At 41.2% G+C, this 18,510-nt stretch overlaps 1 long non-coding RNA gene across 3 annotated transcripts; it reads right to left on the bottom strand.

The window, feature by feature from the left end:
- Nucleotides 1-13,270: 13,270 nt before the first annotated feature.
- Nucleotides 13,271-16,679, bottom strand: LOC140625196 (uncharacterized). Of its 3 annotated transcripts, none has more exons than XR_012024569.1 (3): nucleotides 16,508-16,679; nucleotides 14,616-15,998; nucleotides 13,271-14,526 (listed from the first exon to the last, which is right to left on the bottom strand). It is a non-coding gene; the product is annotated as an uncharacterized lncRNA (long non-coding RNA). The 3 variants fall into 3 exon arrangements; XR_012024568.1 differs by having other exon boundaries at nucleotides 13,271-14,523; XR_012024570.1 differs by having other exon boundaries at nucleotides 13,271-14,523; nucleotides 14,616-14,814.
- Nucleotides 16,680-18,510: the final 1,831 nt, after the last annotated feature.

The raw sequence follows: 18,510 nt of genomic DNA, 5'->3' as shown, positions 1-18,510 counted from the left end.
TTCAAAAAAGAATAGGAAACACACACACACTTAAGATAGACAGTATTTCATTGTCAGTTTTAAGATAATAATAGGAAACATAATTTTATGAGTCATAGCCTACTTGACTTTAATCCTTTTAGACATTGCAACCATTTGATTAAGTGCTATATGAGCTTTCTCTTCCAACACTCTCAAAGTGTCATCTGTCATAGCCTTGCTGTCACAGCCATAAAATATGACTGTCTAATGATATTAGAACCAAGAAATATGATGTTGGGTTTGGCATTTCAGATCAAAATGTTTCTTTACTGTAAACCATGTAGTATGGTCCCTGTGTACATAATGAAGGAGAAAATATCAATCGAGACCATGGGCATGGTAGATTTTGGGAAAAAAAAAAAAGACTGAAAAAAATGGTAACTTTACTTATTACCATATTTAATGCAGAACACCATGAATAAAGACCTATTGTCTATTAATTTTGATTTTTTTCTAAGTAAACAGTTTTGCATTTATTACTGTGAGCTAGTGGAAAGTTATGCATTTGGGCTAAGTCACTTAATCAGATCACTGGCAATAGCTTGAGTTGCCTCCCTTAATATTGCATCAGATTTTTTTTGTTGTTGTTGTTACCTGGTCCCAAGTAAATGTGAAGTATAATCTCATGAGCTTTAATATAAAATAAATATTTCATAGTTCTTTTTTAAGAATATATAATCCAGCTGTATGATATTGGGAAAGTTACTTACCTTTTTTTAATTTTTTATTTGTAAAACTGTGCTTCCAATAAGTAATTTTTCACATGCATTTCTCCATTCACAAAAGAGTGCTTAACATGTAGTATGTACTCAATAAAAGATAGCTATATTTTTCATTGGGACTATTGTTGGAAACATACAATAAATCCATTCCTGTCCTTATACAATTATGTGGTGTACGCCTGTAATTTGAAAATTCACATCACTATACATCAACATGATTAAACAACTCATAGAGAATACGAGGTAGTGCAACAGAACTAATTGAAGAGACAGAGTGGTTTTAAGAATTGTTGCTTTGATTCATTGAGCTACATGTACTTTGAAATGTGTTAGAAGAGACAAGAAATAAATGCACAAAGTAGACTAGTTTATAAGGCAGGAAAAGATGATAGTTAGAGAAAAAACCCCATATATTGAATGGAGGGAAGTTTAGCCAGACTATTGGATATGGAGAGTATGGCATACTTATTTAACAAACAACCACTGAGAACAGTGTGAAAAACTCATCAACATAGGATCTGCTTTCCAAAAACAAACGTGCAAGTGGTGGAACTGGGAAACATATAAATACCTTCAGATAAACTTACCAGACTGTACAACTGTACAAAAGGCAAGAAACACTTGTGAAATGGTGCTGTGAGGATCTCCTTGAAACTTCTTTCCAGCAAAACAACCATAACTCATGAAAGTAATTAAAAAAAAACTTTAAATTTCTGGGAATGGTTCTCCAGGAATTTATAAACAGCAAATGGAGAAATATTTATTCAAAAAAAATCTGTGCCATCTTGGGGCACCTGGGTGGCTCAGTCAGTTAAGCTTCTGATGCTTGGTTTCAGCTCAGGTCATGATCTCAGGGTCATGAGATAGAGCCCTGTGTTGGGCTCTGTGCTCAGTGTAGAATCTCCTTGAGATTGTCTCACTTCCTTTGCCCCTTCCTACCTTGTGCACTCTCTGCCTCAAATAAATAAAATCTTTTTTAAAAATTCTGTGCAATCTTAGTCTGTACTACTGCATCTAAACCCAGGTCCTTCTCCTCTCTTAGCTCAGAGTAGTGAAAGCTCTACTCTGGGCTGGTACCACCAAGAAGATGGAATTCACTCTCATGCCAGACCCCAGTCTAAGGTGATAAGTTCTCCTTGAGAAGAACACACTGTGAACATTACTTATCCTCTTCCTCCAGCTCATGTTGCAAAAGCTGTATTCCAGGCAAACATAGCTAAGAGATTTGGAGTTTCCTTCATCTAGTCCCTGCTTGTGTTATGGAAACACTAACTCAGAAGTGTCTGGCTGAGAAGATGGGGGCCCATTTTCCCTTTCCCCTGGTTTGCTTACAGGGTGGAAGTTATAGGCCAATAGAAGCACACAAGAAGACAACAGTATCATACACCACCATAACTGCAGTGCCCAGTCCTAAAATAGAGCTTCAGTCCCAGAGAAGCAGGCCACTGTCCTTGCCTCCAGCTCTGGAGCAGTGACACAGAGCTTCTGTGCAGGCAGAGATACAGTCTACAAGAATACAAGGTGCAATGGTTCTCCATAAAGGGATTGATTTTATCTGAAACACAGGGAGGGACATTCATACCCATGGAGAGAGTTAAAATCGGTGGATATCTTGGTGCAGAGCAAATAAGAGATTTCTATGACAGTAGCAGGCTTCATGATAGCCACAAGAAGGCCAGATAGAAGTTTAACAGAAGAGCCATGGAAATAATTGAATAAGAGGAGCCATCCTGGGGGTAAAGCAAGTTTCAAAGACTGACCTGAGAGAAGTTTGAGTGTACCTCTGAAAGAAGTTTGAGTGGGGCAGCCACACTTTATTTGGATAAGACAATGGGAATATCTATGCCCAGAGAGTGGTTGAAAACAATATATTAATCAGCTAGTAATTAGAGGAGGGTAGCTAAATAGGATACCACTAAAGACAGACCACCCAGAGCTTAGCAGAGAGATCAGGTAAAGAGACAAAGAGCCCAAACTAAAATCACTGTTACTTCTGTATAGGTTAGAGGGACACTCAAGGCCCTACACTCCAAAAGCAATATCAGAAGCTGCACATTGAGACAGAAATAGACTTTACTGAACTAGTCCAACCAAGTCATTAAACAAATAAACAAGGAAACGATAGGACTGGGGAATGAGGTGTCAGGAGCTAGAAGTGCTACAATATATTATCTAAAATAATTTGACACAGAAACTGAGTCATGCAAAGAAACAGAAAAGTGTGATCTATTAGAAAAAAACAGACAATAGAGATTGCTTTTGAGAGAGCACAAATGATGTACGTAAAAGGCAAAGACTTCAAAGCAGCTCCTAGTAGTATCTTCAAAGAAATAAAAATGACCATGATTAATGAATTAAAGAAGTTATGATAATAATATCTCATCAAATAGTGACTATCAGTAAACAGACAGAAATTATTTTTTAAAAGGAATCAAATGAAAATTCTGGAGTCCAAGAGTGTGGTAACCAAGATGAAGAACTTGCTCAAGAAGATCAGCGGTAGATTTGAGCTGGCAGAAAGAAAAATTAGTAGTGTTGAAGTAGGATTGAGAAATAGTATGTAATGTGAAGAACAGAGAGAAAAGAGAATTAGAAAAAATAAGTATAGCTTCAGAGAAATGTAGGCTACCATTTTAAATGAAGTACTATCTGCATAATGGAGGTACATTAAAGGAGAAGAGAAAATGAAAAAGAAAAAAGTAGTGTAAAAAATAATGGCTAAAAACTTCCCAAACTTCATCAAATACATTTTTCTACACATCCAAGAAGTTCAATGAAATCTAGTAGGATAAATGTGAACAGATCAACAGTGGGTACATCATGATCAAAATGTTCAAAGTCAAGGACAAAGACAAAAATTCTGTTAGCAGCAAATAGAACTAACTTGTCAAAAAGGGAATGCCAATAAGAATAAATATGACTTATCATCAGAAACAATGGATGTCAGGAGACAGTGGTATGACGTATTTGAGGTGCTGAAAGAAAAAATAAAACTCTCAAACTAAAATCTTATAATCAGAAAACTTTCCCCAAAAAGTCACTTAAAAATTAAGGTGAAAACACAACATTTCCAGATTTTTCAAAAAGATTTATTATTTGAGAGAGAAAAAGAGAGAGAGAGCATGTGTTCAAGGGGCAGGCAGAGGGAGAGAGAGAGAGTCCTAAGCAGACTCCACACTGACACGGAGCCTGATGGAGGGCTCCATCTCAGGACTCTGAGATCACAGCCACAGCCAAAACCAAGAGTCAGATGCTTAATCCACTGCACTATCCAGGCACCCATCCAGATTTTTTAAAAATAAAAATTTCTTGCAAGTAAACATGCCACACAAGAAATACCAATGAATTATTCCAGGCTAAAATCAAGTACCATCAGTAGTAATTTGAAACATACACTTGGGAATGCTGGTAAAGATAATTATGCAGGCAATCATAAAATACAACATAATTGCATATTACTGTTTTCTTCTTTCTCAATTCATGCTATGAGGTCAGTATCACCCTGAGACCAATGCCAAACAAAAACATCACAAAAAAGAAAATGGAAAACTACAGATCAGTATCTCTCATGACCAAAGATGCAAAAATCCTCAACAAAACACCAATAGCCCATATCTACCAACATATAAAAGATATTATCTATAAATTATACATCCCATGGCCAAGTGGAATTTACCCCAGAAATGCAAGGTTGAAACCATACAATAGTCAATTAATGGGATTACCATTAATAGACTAAAGGATAAAAAGCCCCACAATAGTAACAAGAGACACAAATTATTTTTAAAATCCAGCACTCTTTGATGATAAAAATCACTTGAAAAACTAGAAATAAAAGGGAAATTACTCAACTTAATAAAGAGAATGTGTGAAAAACACACAGATAACATCATACTTGGTGGTAAAAGATTGAAAGATTTCCCTCTAAGACCAGGAAGAAGACAATAAGTCCATTCTCAGCAGTGCTTTCCAATATTTTACTTGATTCTAGAAAGAACAATCAAGCAATAGAAACATAGAAGAAAGAAGAAAGAAGTACATAGAGGAAAGAAGAAGCTTGGAAAAAGGAAATTTTAAAATCTCTCTTTTTTAATATGGTATGATCTTGTATATAGAAAATCTGAAGGAATCTATTAAAAATCTATGACAACTAATAAACTACTTTGGCAAGGTTGCAGTTTTCAATATCAATATTTAAAAGTCAGTTGCATTTCTATACACTAAATGAACAATCATCAAATAAAATTTAAAAAACAATTCAACTTACATAATTTTTAAAAATAATAAAATAAAATGGAATTAATATAACAAAATAAGTGTAATACTTGCAGTCTGAATAATACAAATCATTTTGAGAGACTTAAAGAAGACCTAATACTCAAAAAAAAAAAAAGACCTAATAAATAATAAAGACCTAATAAAGACCTAAAGAAGACCTAATAAATAGATGGACATTCCACATTCATAGCTTGGAACATATATTAGAATTAAAATTTCAGTACTTCCAATTGATCTGGATTTCATGCAAGCCTATCAAAATTCCAACTACATTTTTTAAAGTTATTTATTTACTTATTTATTTATTTATTTATTTATTTATTTATTTATTTGAGAGAGAGAGAGAGAGAAGTGGGAGGAGCAGAGGGAGAGGGAGAGAGAAGCCAAAACAGACTCAGCATGGAGCCCAATATGGGGCTTGATATCATGATCCTGAGATCACAACCTGAGTCGAAACCAAGAGCTGTTCTCTTCACTGACTGAGCCACCCAGGTGCCCTTCCAACTACATTTTTTTAAATTGACAAGCTCATCCTAAAATACATATGGAAAATTGAGATACCCAAAATAGTCAACATAATCTTAAAGAAAGACAAAGTTGGGGGACTTGCATTTTCTGATTCTAAACTTATTACAAAGCTACTGGATCAAACAGATTGATACTGGCCTAAGATAGACCCAAAATAATTAGAATAGTATTGGGAATTCTAAAATAACCATTTATATTTATGGTTATTTGATTTTTGTCACATTTGCTAAGAAAATTCAATGGGGAGAGGGTAATCTTTTCAAGTAATGGTGCAGTGAATGCTGGATGTCCACATGCAAAAGCATGAAGCTCAATTCCTTCCTTACACCATAATGAAGAATTAATTCAAGACCAAATATATGGTCTAGAATTATAAGTCTTAGAACAAAACATAGAGTAAGTTTTCTTTACTTCAGATTAGGGAAAGATGCCTTGACAAGCTAACAAAACACAAGGAAAAAAAATAAATAGATAATTTGGACTTCATCAAAATTAAAACCTTTTTTTTCCTGCAAACTCACAGAATGGGAAATATATTTGCAAACCATAAATCTGGTAAGGGGGGCTTTGTGTGCAGCATATATAAAGAACTCTTAGAACTTAAAAAGACAAATTTAAAAATGGGCATAGAATCTGAATTAACATTTCTCCAAAGAAAACCTACAAATCACGAGTGTTGGCAAGGAAATGGAGAAATTAGGACCCTCATACATTGTCCCACATTTCTTTTCAGGATGATGACAATATTCAAAATTAAATTGTGATGATGGTGACATGATGGTGTCACATGTCTGTGACTACGTTAAAACCCATTAGATTATGTAATTTTTAGCAGATTGAATGAGTTGTGAATTATATTTCAATAAAGCTGTTGAAAACTGTACATAGGAAATGTAGCTAAACTTAGCAGAAATTTAGGTGGGGAAAATTCGGACAGCATCCAGACATTTCTACTGAAATGTAGAAGGAGATAACATGCATTTTACATAAGTAGAGCCATGTCCAGGAGCCTAACAGCAGACAAAATTCAGAGAGCAGACTTCTAAGAATTTTAATATTTGAGAGTAATTAAGTAGTGGGAATTTTTATAGAATTTTTCCTGAGATTTGTTTTTCAAGATCTAGAGAAGAACAAGCATGATAGTGTTTGTGAAGTGGCCACATCTAGGAGGAGAGAAAAGTTTCAGGGGCAGAAAACTAGTCATAATCAGAGTTGACCAGGTAAACTAAATAAGATGTGGATTTGAGGATGAACCCTGGGACACAAAAATGACTGAAAAACTTTTTAAAGAATATTTGTTTTAAGATTTTATTTATTTATTCATGAGAGACACAGAGAGAGAGGCAGAGACACAGGCAGAGGGAGAAGCAGGCTCCCTGCAGGGGAGCCCAATGTGGGACTCCATCCCTGGTCTCCAGGATCACGCCTTGGGCTGAAGGTGGCGCTAAACTGCTGAGCCACCTGGGCTGCCCTAAAGAATATTTCAATTTAAAATGTAATTGTAATTGTGATTACGAACACCTAACATTAAATCAACCATTTTTAAGCACTTTTAGGTGGACAATTCAGTAACCCTACATATGTTGACATTGTTGTATAACAGATCTTTAGAATTTTTTCCATCCTGCAGAATTGAAACTCCATATTTATTAAATACAAACTCCCCCTCCCCACCCAGCCCTTGGCAATCACTTTTCTACATCGTGTTTCTATGATATTGACTATGTTAGATACTTTATGTGTATAGACTCATACAGTCTGTGTCCTCATGTGACTGGCTTGTATCACTTTGCGTGCTGTCCTTGAGGTTCATCCACACTGTAACACAGGATCTCCTTTTATTTGAAAAGCTGAATAATATCTGTTGTAAGTATGTATCACATTTTGTTTGTCCATTCATCACTGACGGGTATTGGGTTACCTCCACCCCTTGACTATTACGAAAAATGCTATGATGAACATGGGTATACAAGTACCTCTCTTCAAGATCTTTCTTTGAATTATGTTGGATATATATCCTGAAGGGGGATGGCTGGATCATATGGTAATCCTATTTTTAATATTTTTTTTAAAACTTGCATACTGTTTTCCATAGCAACTATACCACTTTACATTCCCATCACAGTGCCCAAGGATTCCAATTTCTCCACGTCTTAGTGAGGACTTGTTTTATATTCTTTTGATAGTGGCCATCCTCGTGAGTGTGAGGTGGTATCTCACTAGAGTTTTGAATGCATTTCCCTACTGATTAATGATGGTGAGCATCTCTTCATGTGCTTATTGGCCAATGGTATGTCTTCTTCAGAGAACTGTCTATTCAAGTTATTTTCCTATTTAAATATTTGGGGTATTTGTTTCATTGTTGTTGGGTATAGGAGTTTCTTATATATTCTGGATAGTAATCCCTTATTAGATATACGATTTACATATATTTTTCCCCTTTGATAGATCAGTCTTTCACTCTGTTAATGATTCCGTTTTGTGACAGAGAATTTCTCACATAGTAAAAAGTTCTCTTCCTGTCTTTTCTTTTCTTTCTTCTCTTCTTAAGAGAAAGGGAGCTAGAGTGCAAGCCTGGGGTTGGGGGTGGGAGGAGGGAGAGAGAGAATCCCAAGCAGGCTCTTCACCCAGCACAGAGCCTGATGTGGGACTTGATGTCAAGACCCTGAGATCATGACCTGAGATGAAATCAAGAGTTGGGTGCTTAACCGACTGAGCCACCCAGGATCCCTGCTTTCTTTTTTCTTTTTCCAGAAAGAAGTGCTACTTACAAAAGGGCAGCCCTTTACATTGATTCAAGTTGAAAACACATTTCTCCAGGCTGCTGTCTCTAGGCAGACCACAGTGTGGACCACTATTTCCACGCCTTCTGGACACCGAATAACGATATTATAACCCTGATGCTGCTGATTCTGAAAACTTGCCATAGCTGCCACTCCTGACACTGGGCTCACCAGAAAAAGCTCACTCTGGTTCCTGCTTCTATATCTCACTAACTTCAAAAGTTGTGGCAGCTTCACATGCTTGGCAAAAACCTAAGTGAGAAAGTCTGCCAATGCTTTAGCTACAAGTGAGGAGTGGAGAGTGAACAGCAAGTCATTCTCAGCATCTCAAATGGGAGATAAGTAAGGTCTCCTTAAGGAAGAATTCCTCAAGCACAGGTAGAATGACTGGTGGCGCTTAATTGATTGGAAATTAAAAATGACAGCCACAAAATAACTTTTCTTTTTATAAAATGTATCTTGGTACCATTATTAAAAATAATCATGGTCCTGATGGGCCACTTAAATAATCCAAAGTAATGCTTTTTATATTTTTATGTATATAGAATCACAGGGCAATGTTTAAGCCCAGAGTTCTTCATTTAATTACTGTCTTTTATTACCAACTTGGTGTACATGCTTATTATGCTTAGAGTTAGGAAAAGGGCCTCATTTACCTTTAAGTCTATACTACTTAGGTAGACAATACATATCAATGATGGAAGAAAGAATGGTTCAATAAATAATAAATTAGGCCATCCAAATCAATATCTATGACCTATATGATATTGGATGTTATGGCTGATTACTCTCAAATCCTGAAGAGTACAGGCATTTATTATGTCATTGCACTTTGCTCTATTGTGCCTTGCGGATATCATATTTTTTACAAATTGAAGGTGTGTAATAACCCTGCATCAAGCAAGTCTTTGGTGCCATTTTCTTTCAATAGCATTTGCTCATTTTGTGTCTCTGTGTCACATTCTGGTAAATATAGCCATACTTCCTACTTTCCTATTACTATTATGCCTGTTATGGAATCTGTGATCAGTGATCTCTGGTGTTACCATTGGAGTTGTTTCAGGTCACCGTGAACTGTGTCCACAAAAGACTGCAAAGTTAACCAAAAGGCGTTGTGTGTGCTCGGACTGCTCTGTGATGCGCTGCTCCCTCATCTCTTTCCCTCTCCCCAGGACTCCCTATTTCTTGGGCCACAACAATACTAAAGTTAGGTGAATTAACGACCCTACAATAACCTCTGAGTGTTGAAGTTAAAGGAAGAATCTCCCATCCCTCACTTTCAAATTGAAAGCCAGAAATGATTAAGCTTACTGAAGAAAGCATGTTGAAAGCTGAAATGGGCCAAAAGCTAGGCCATTTGTGCCAACATTTAGTCAAGTTGTGAGTTCAAAAGAAAAAGTTTTGAAGGAAATTAAAAATGCTACTCCAGGGAACACACGCAAATGATAAGGAAGTGTAACAGCATTATTGCTGAGATGGAGAAAATTTCAGTGGTCTGGATTGAAGATCAAACTAGCCACAGCATTCCCTCAAGCGGAAGCTGATTCAGAGCAAGGCCCTGTCCTTAATTCTGTGAAGTCTGGGAGAGGCAAGGACACTACAGAAGAAAATTTTAAAGCCAGCAGGGCTTTAGTAGAATAGGTATGGTTTCTTCTTTAAACATTTAAAACACATCTCATAAATTGCTGAAGCTTAAAATATGTCATTTGGAAAATTACCTTTCTTTCCAGGCTTTCAGGATGTTAAAAAACAAACAAACAAACAAAAAACCTTCCTTATATATATTTTTTCCAGAAGTGGATAAGAGCAAATGATTAACAAGTACTGTATTGAAATATTTTTATGAAGCTAGCTGTGGCCCCAGATGGGAGGGATGAAACAGAAGCTGGCATATTAAAAGTTAATATTGGAAAAATAAAAAATAAAAAAATAAAGCTGGCAGGGGCTGGTTCATGAGATTTAAGGAGAGAAGGCATCTCCATAACATAAAAATGTACAAGGTGAAGTAGCCAATGCTGACGTAGAAGCTGCAGCAGGTTGTCCGGAAGGTCTAGTTAAGATAATTAATGAAGGTAGTGACACTAAACAACAGATCGTCCATGTAGGGGAAACTGCCTTCCCTTGGAAGAAGACAGCATCAAGCGCTTCATAGTTAGAGAGAAGTCAATGCCTGGCTTCAAGCCTCAGAAGACAGGCTGACTTTCTCGCTAGGGGCTGATGCAGCTGGTGACTTTTAATTGAAGCCAATGCTCGTTCAGCATTCCAAAAGTTGTAGGGCGTCCCAAAATTATACTAAACCTACTTTGCCTGGGCTCTGTAAATAAAATAATAGAGCCTGGATGACAGCACCTCTGCCTACAACTCGGTTGACTAAATATTTAAAGAGATCTGCTGCTCAGAAAAAAAAAGTTTCCTTTCCAAATATTATTGCTGTTCATTAACAATAGACCTGGTCACGCAAGAGATCAGATGGAGATGTGCAATGAGATGAATGTCTTTTTCCTGCTTGCCAACATGACATATATCCTGCAGTCCATGGATCAAAGAGTAATTTCAACTTTCAGGTCTTATTATTTAAGAAATACATTGTGTGAGCCTATAGCTGCCACAGATAGTTATTCCTCTGGTGGATCTGGGCAAAGCATTTTGAAAACCTGGGAAGAATTCACCATTCTAGATGCCATTGTGAACATGCATGATTCATGGGAAAAGGTCAAAATGTCAACATGAACAGAAGTTTGAGATAAGTTGATTCCAACTTTCATGGATGACGTTGAGGGGTTCAAGACTTCAGCAGAGAAGATAACTGCAGATGTGATGGAAACAGCAAGAGAACCAGAATGAGAAGTAGAAGCCGAGGAAGTGACTAAATTGCTGTGATCTCATGATAAAACCTTAAGGAGTGAGGAGTTGCTTCTTGCGGATGAGCAAAGAAAGTGGTTTCCTGAGATGGTGTCCACCCCTAGTGAAGATTTTTGAAATGACCACAGAGGATTTTCACCATTACATAGATTCTGTTGACAAAGCAGTGGCAGGCTTTGAGAAGACTGATGTCAATTTTGAAAGAAGTTCTACTACAGATAAAATGCTATTTAACAGCATCATATGCTGCAGACAAATCATGGGTAAAGAAAAAGTCAATTGATATGGATAATTTCTTATTTTAAGAAATTGCCAGGACGACCTCCACCTGCAGCAACCACCACCCATCAGTCAGCAGCCAGCAGCATTGAGGCAAGACTCTCCACCAGCATAGATTACAACTTGCTGAAAGCTCAGATGATAGCAATTTTTAGAAATAAAGTATTTTTTAGTTGTTACATACATCATTTTTTGTACACGATGTTATTGCACACTTATTAGGTGATAGCATGGTGTATACATAATTTCTACATGTGCTGGGAAACCAGAATATGTATTTGACTCATTTTATTGCCGTATTTATTTCATTGTGGCAGTCTGGAACTGAACCCATTATAACTCCAAGATACACCTGTAGTCTATTTAGTGTCAATTGCTCAAATTAATATTTCTTCTGCAAAGCCTAGAAAAGATCATACCATTCATATTAAGAATGGAAAGAGCCTTATGATATATTCTTTCTGGAAAATGAATATACATTACCTATACTTATCTACACTTAACATGCTGCCTATTGTCTGCAGAAATTAATAATTTACTAAAAGTCTGTAGGACTTTGTCAGACTTTTATACTATTTTACTAACAGGTTTTAATATAAACAGCTATTATCAAAACTGTTTTCTGTATGTATTTTCACCAGAGCTTGCATTCTTACATTTTTATAATTGAAAAAATATTTATCCCTCTGAAAACTTACATGGCATATATTCAGAGCTTAAGCATCAGAAAAACCCAAAAATCAGTTGCCAAAGTTAATCATTTGATTAATACACTCCAGAAATTTTACCGATAATAATTTATAAGCAGATGCTATGACAAAACATTTAGTATTAGTTAGTATTTTAATTAAAAAAAAAAATCTCAACATCAGAATCTCAGGGAGATTTTTTTGCCCTAGTGAGGCCAAAGCTAAAGTTAGAAGGAAGTGTTCCCTACCTCGAACAGGGGAATTTCAACGGAAAAAAGTCTTTAAGTTGAAGGCTAAATATTTTCATTGAATTAAACAAATATTTGTTATGTCCACACATAATAAATGAAACAAGCCAGATTCCTATTGACCCTCCTAGATCCAGTTTATTTTAATCCATTTCCAGTGAGACTAAGGATGAATTCCACAGATTTAAAAAAAAAAAAAAGAGTTCTTGGAGTTTAGAAACGGTGGTATTAGTGTTGCAGGTGCTTACCCTGAGCCAGTGACATGGGCAGATTTATATTAATTCCAAAATTGGCTGGAAAACTTCAGTCAAGCGCGGGAAGGGGAGTGATATGTGAGTCACAACCACAAAATGCTTTATCTCATGTGAAACTGGTGTAAGTGAGAACTTTAAATGGTATTGACAGGAGTGTGAATTTTCTTTTTTGAGAGTTCCACCTGCCTAAAAGTGGAAGCTTCCCCTGCTGCTGCCCATTCTGTCCTCATTTGAGGGATAAACAAAAGCCTTCTCTCCAAAAGTCTGTCAATCCTGCACTTTTATGAGGCACTGAATTCATTTAAAGGAAAAAAAAAAGTGTTAACTGAATACATTGTCAAACTAAAAACGACTTTAATTTTTTAAAGGGAGACTTGGCATACCAAATACTCTGAATAATTATCTCGGCCATGCGTGGTTAGTTTGGTGTTACTACTATGATGGCGAAAAATCCAGTACCATACACACTATTTTAATCAGTAGATACTGTTAGAATCCAAGGTATAACCAAGCAAGAAATGGCTACAAGATATGCACATAAATGCCAGGGGACCCTTCACTAAATAAATGTCATCAGAATAATTACTAATAAAATCCAAGGCTGTTTGCTTTTATTTTCTAGCATTGAGCATACATTGTGTAAAAGAAGGAGTCTGATGCTTTTAAACCAATTAGTTATATTATTATTTCTCTATAGATTCATATTAATTTATTCTCAGGAGAAACTGAAGTATCAACTTGGAATCTTTATGATTTTTAATTTTTCCTTATCTTTTTATTTTGACCCCAGTAAATTATTTTTTAAAAAGTTCTTTACTATGATTTTTAAGGTGGAAGAAGAAAACAAAGTTTCTGCGCTCTCCTCCTGCTGAGCGGTGACTGCAGGCCGTCGGCTGATGTTCCTGCGCTGGAAGAGTCCACACGGCCTCCACCAGGCCTCGAGTTCCCGTCCCCGTGTCAGGCGGGGCCCTTCTCCGAGTGCTCCCTCCCAGGGCCGCGGGGTCTGCCGGCTTCGTGGACTCACCTGGACCAGAGGCGGGACGCGGTCTTCACACCGCGGCCCAGGGCGCAGGAGCCGCGGCCGCAGAGCGTCCTGCAGGCCGCAAGGACCGTCCCGTGTCGGGCAGGGCCCTTCTCCGAGCGCTCCCTCCCAGGGCCGCGGGGTCTGCCGGCTTCGTGGACTCACCCGGACCAGAGGCGGGACGCGGCGTCACACCGCGGCCCAGAGCACAGGAGCTGCGGCCGCAGAGCGTCCTGCAGGCCGCGAGGACCGTCCCGTGTCGGGCAGGGCCCTTCTCCGAGTGCTCCCTCCCAGGGCCGCGGGGTCTGCTGGCTTCGTGGACTCACCCGGACCAGAGGCGGGACGCGGTCTTCACACCGCGGCCCAGGGCGCAGGAGCCACGGCCGCAGAGCGTCCTGCAGGCCGCGAGGACCGTCCCGTGTCGGGCAGGGCCCTTCTCCGAGCGCTCCCTCCCAGGGCCGCGGGGTCTGCCGGCTTCGTGGACTCACCCGGACCAGAGGCGGGACGCGGTCTTCACACCGCGGCCCAGGGCGCAGGAGCCGCGGCCGCAGAGCGTCCTGCAGGCCGCAAGGACCGTCCCGTGTCGGGCAGGGCCCTTCTCCGAGCGCTCCCTCCCAGGGCCGCGGGGTCTGCCGGCTTCGTGGACTCACCCGGACCAGAGGCGGGACGCGGTCTTCACACCGCAGCCCAGGGCGCAGGAGCCACGGCCGCAGAGCGTCCTGCAGGCCGGCTGCCTGCGCGTCCTCTCCCGGCGGCGGACCCTGACTTCCTGGAGCCTCCCCGACAGGCCGCCAGCAAGGCACCTTGGTGCCCGGCCCACCATCTGCTGTGGCGACACCTGCTGGAGCGAAGCCCGGGTCCCTGAGGGAAGGAGACTCAGGCTTCCGAGGTCATTGACGTCTCCCCACCCAAGGGGCACAGTCTGTTTACCTTGTGATGAATCCCCTCAATTTAAGATGAGTTTCATTCCTCAGAAGCCATGATGAGAAAGATCATTTGGATGATGATTCCTGGGGACCCGAAAGCCCATCCTTCCGCAAACAGAGCAGTTTGCAAAACATCCACAAGTTACAGAAGTGCCGTTTACCAGTTAATAAATGTTACTGCCTTGTGCATGGGTTTCAGATAACTGTGAAAATTAGTAGACATTAAAATTCTGAGTACATATGCCACATAAAAGTTCCTCTCTTAAAAATAAAAACAAATCTGTTTTAATATGATGAGCCCGAAAATAAACCCTGAGTGCTTTTGTTTCTACCAACACTTAATGTTGATCATCCTTAAAGCAAATACTCTATTCAGGAAAAGGATATTAACCAACAATTTGTCCTTTTAAACTTACTTGAATCAGAGAAAAAGAATTATACTGAATGAGACAACCTATTTTTTTCTGAGGTCAGAAAAACTGGGTTATGTTATGCAGTTTTAGTCTGTAAAACAACCCACCGACTCAGAGGTGACAACCTGCTTCTTTGCCCCTGTGGGCTCCCAGGCCTAGTTACCTTGGAGGTGACCGGCCGTCCTACAGCCCAGGAGTCTCAGATTCATCCCGAGAACTCAAGGCCCTGTTCCTTGGTCTGAGGCTTTTGAAAGGAAGGAAAAAAAAAGAAAAAAATCAAGAGCAAAAGCTTTTTGGGATCTATATCTTTCCAGTTTTTTTTTAGATCTGATCCTACTGGTACACTTTGCCGCTTAAATTTAGGCAGTTCAGCTCTACACAAATGATGTTGCCTTGTCTCTCACCATGGCTTAAAAAATAATCTCCAACTTCTTTTTTCTGCCACATGGATAGGAATCCAGGCCAATTAAACCAGAGATACCTATCGTAAGTGCTATTTGTTCCCTGCGGAGAGAAACAGCGATCCACTTCCCCTAGGTCTAGCTGGGGTAGACATCAGGCGTCTTAAGCTGAGATATGGAACAAAACAGGGATATTTTCGTGGCCTTCTGAAGATTAGCGTTTCTCCAATTTAGTTTCTTGTAAATACCAATGGTCAGTTGTCTCCGACAGAGTCCGACTGGGGTCTAGGCGATGTCTCAATGTTTCACAGGTGTCTCTGCTGCTTCTGAGAACCTCCACAATATGCTAAATGTCCCCAAAATATACAAATAATTCAACCAATCCGCCAACATCATGCCTGGCCTGGCGCTAGGGTACCGAGTCAGGCCAGCTGGCGACTCGTCTCTCCTCCGGTGGAGGGATCGTGGCGCTGTAGCATCAGCCTCACGTCCCCATCAAAGCTCACGAGTGTGTGTCTCCTCTGCCTCCGACTTTGTCTTTCAGTGTCTCGTGGGTACTTGTTTGGTCCGACCCTTCAAAGCATTTTCCAAGGTTTATTTCCGTGGTGGGGTGGGGGGTGGGGAATCATGGCCCTGCTTCCCAGTCCCTGCGTTGCTGTGACTACAAGGAAAGCCTCCGCTTCCTCAGGCCCCTTGCACGGCCCCTGCCCCGGCCCACGGAGGTGGGGCTGCGTAGGCAGGAGAGCCCTGCTGCGCCGGCGGGGCCCACGCTTCCCAAAGCGGTGAGTGCAAGCGCTGGCCACAGTCTTATGCGGCCCAGCCGGACCGACCCGCCTAACCCCTGATCCCATGCAGCCGGGGTGGACCCAAGGGGGGGATCCTGGGACCCAGGGTGGGGATCCCGGACCCAAGGTGGGGATCCGCCCCCCAGGGTGGGGATCCTGGGACCCAGGGCTCCCCGGGGGCAGCCGACCGCCCTGCAGAAGGAGCCCCGGACGGTGGGGGGAAAGAGCAGGGAACACAGGTGTGCGGAGGAGGGGAAGGGTGAGCACTAGTCCCCTGTGGCAGCTGCAGCAAATTACCTCCTACTTGGTGGCATAACGCGACAGGAACGGATCGCCTCACAATTCTGGAAGCCGGAAATCCAAAACTGAGGTCACCGTGCTGAAGTCCCGCGTTGCCGGGGCCGCGCCCTCTGCTCGGGAGGCCCCACGCCTGGCCGTGGCTTGTCTGGGGCGCCGCACCTCCACGTGGGGCCCCTCGGGGCCTGAACTCCCAACCGCCGGCCCAGGCCTGCGCGGGACAAGCTGGGCCCTGGCCCCGAGCCCCGCCGCCCTGCTCCCCGCCGCCCCGGGGGTCTGGGGGGGCCTCCTCTTCGAAGGGAGCCTGTGATGCAGAGCTGTCGTCTTTTCAAGCCTCTCCCCATCCCTGTGCCGGCCCTCGGGTCCCTGGGGAGGATTTGTGAGCTCCCAGAGGGCCGGACCCGGGGGGCGGGGGGGCAGGGGGGGCAGCGGCCTGCACCCCGCACCCCCGCGCCCAGCAGCTTCCAGGCGCCGCTCGCAGACCCGCGTGCGTCCTCCGAGGCTTCGGCCGACAGCGCCTCAAAAACCAAGCCTCGTGGGAGAAGCTGAGGTTCGCAGAAGAGAAAACGCCTGTCAGAAGTGGCCTCGGGAATTTTAATCCAGGGATATACGCGGACAGGACTCCCACGGGACGTGGGATAAAGGCTGAGCTAATTTTATCTAAGTATCAAAGGGCCTGTTGCCCAACTGAAATCTGGAGGGCAGCGTATTTATTGTGGTTTACATTGGGTTTTAACTATTACATTAGGGTTTTCCTGCTGCTGTGGTTCTGTCCTTTCTTGGCTGTTCACACATTTCTGGAAACCATCTCAGTTTATATTTCCTTTTCTATCATCTTCTTTGCTGTTCCATATGTCCAGAACGGCTTCTTTATATGCTTAAACTGAAGGTTGTGTTGACAAACATTCCTATTAAAAATTTAAAAAAAAAAAGATCTCTGGCCACCCAATGCAATAGGAGTCCCCATCTGTCTGTCCCTTGGTTTATATATTGCACTCAGTAAATCTTTATCTTCAAATCTATAATGAGAGAGATTTTCAATCTCCATCAGGAAACAGAGTGGTCTAGGCGGAAAGGACCTAGGCTCTGCCATGCTGAGCCTGTGCCGTGTCAGTACTATGCGAGCAAGGCCTTAACCTGCCTCTAAGAACCAGGCACATTTCAAAGGCAGGCCTTGGGTTAATGGTAAGACGCATATCAGAGTTTATGAGAAGTTGGAAATACATTAGTAGCCCATCAGCCTAGAGACTCTAGGCCAGGAGAAGAGCCTCTAGGTGCCATTGGGCCTTATCCAAGTGCGTTACACAGGGTTCATTATGGCTCACGTTTCCTTAAATTTCCAGTTTCACAGACATCCAGAAATGCCAAAATTATGAGAGGTAGTTTAGAATGAGGAGCCAGCGCACCATTGCAGGGCACGGTACAGGCTCTATTAGAGCTGCATTACCTCTCAAAGGAAGTTGAACAGATTAAAAAAAAAACCTGAGGATTCTTCTCAGATCAGGGTCATGCACAGAACAGGAGACACTTTCTGTCTGCTTCCAAGTAAGCAGGGGAAAAGGTCTCTACGGCAATCGCTGAGCCAGCTTTACATATTTCCTCCGGATCCTGAGAAGCTAGTGGGTAACTCTTGACAAGAAAAGTTTAACATCAGGGAATTGACCCTTCCTGACTATACGAGGAGAAAGATTGCAAGGGGTGAGCCACATAATTAGCTTCTGCTTTCATGGTCAACTTGCTCTACTTTAAACCATAAATATTCCGACACTCTGCTAGACCCACAAATCTATTTATCCTTTCATTCAAAAAATACTTGCTGAATGTCTACTATGTACAAGAGAACATTGCATTCCCTAAGTGAACAGTGTTTAGTAATTTTATCTCACATAGTTACCAGTAAATTCATAGTATTAAAAATATATGCCAAAGAAATATTAAGTGAAACATTTATTGAACGAATCTCTGCACAATACATTGTATGAGATGCAAGCATGACCTTGTGT

Source organism: Canis lupus, chromosome 35, assembly GCF_048164855.1.
Source record: "Canis lupus baileyi chromosome 35, mCanLup2.hap1, whole genome shotgun sequence".
Lineage (NCBI taxonomy): Eukaryota > Metazoa > Chordata > Mammalia > Carnivora > Canidae > Canis > Canis lupus.
This window is presented reverse-complemented; position numbering and strand designations above follow the sequence as displayed.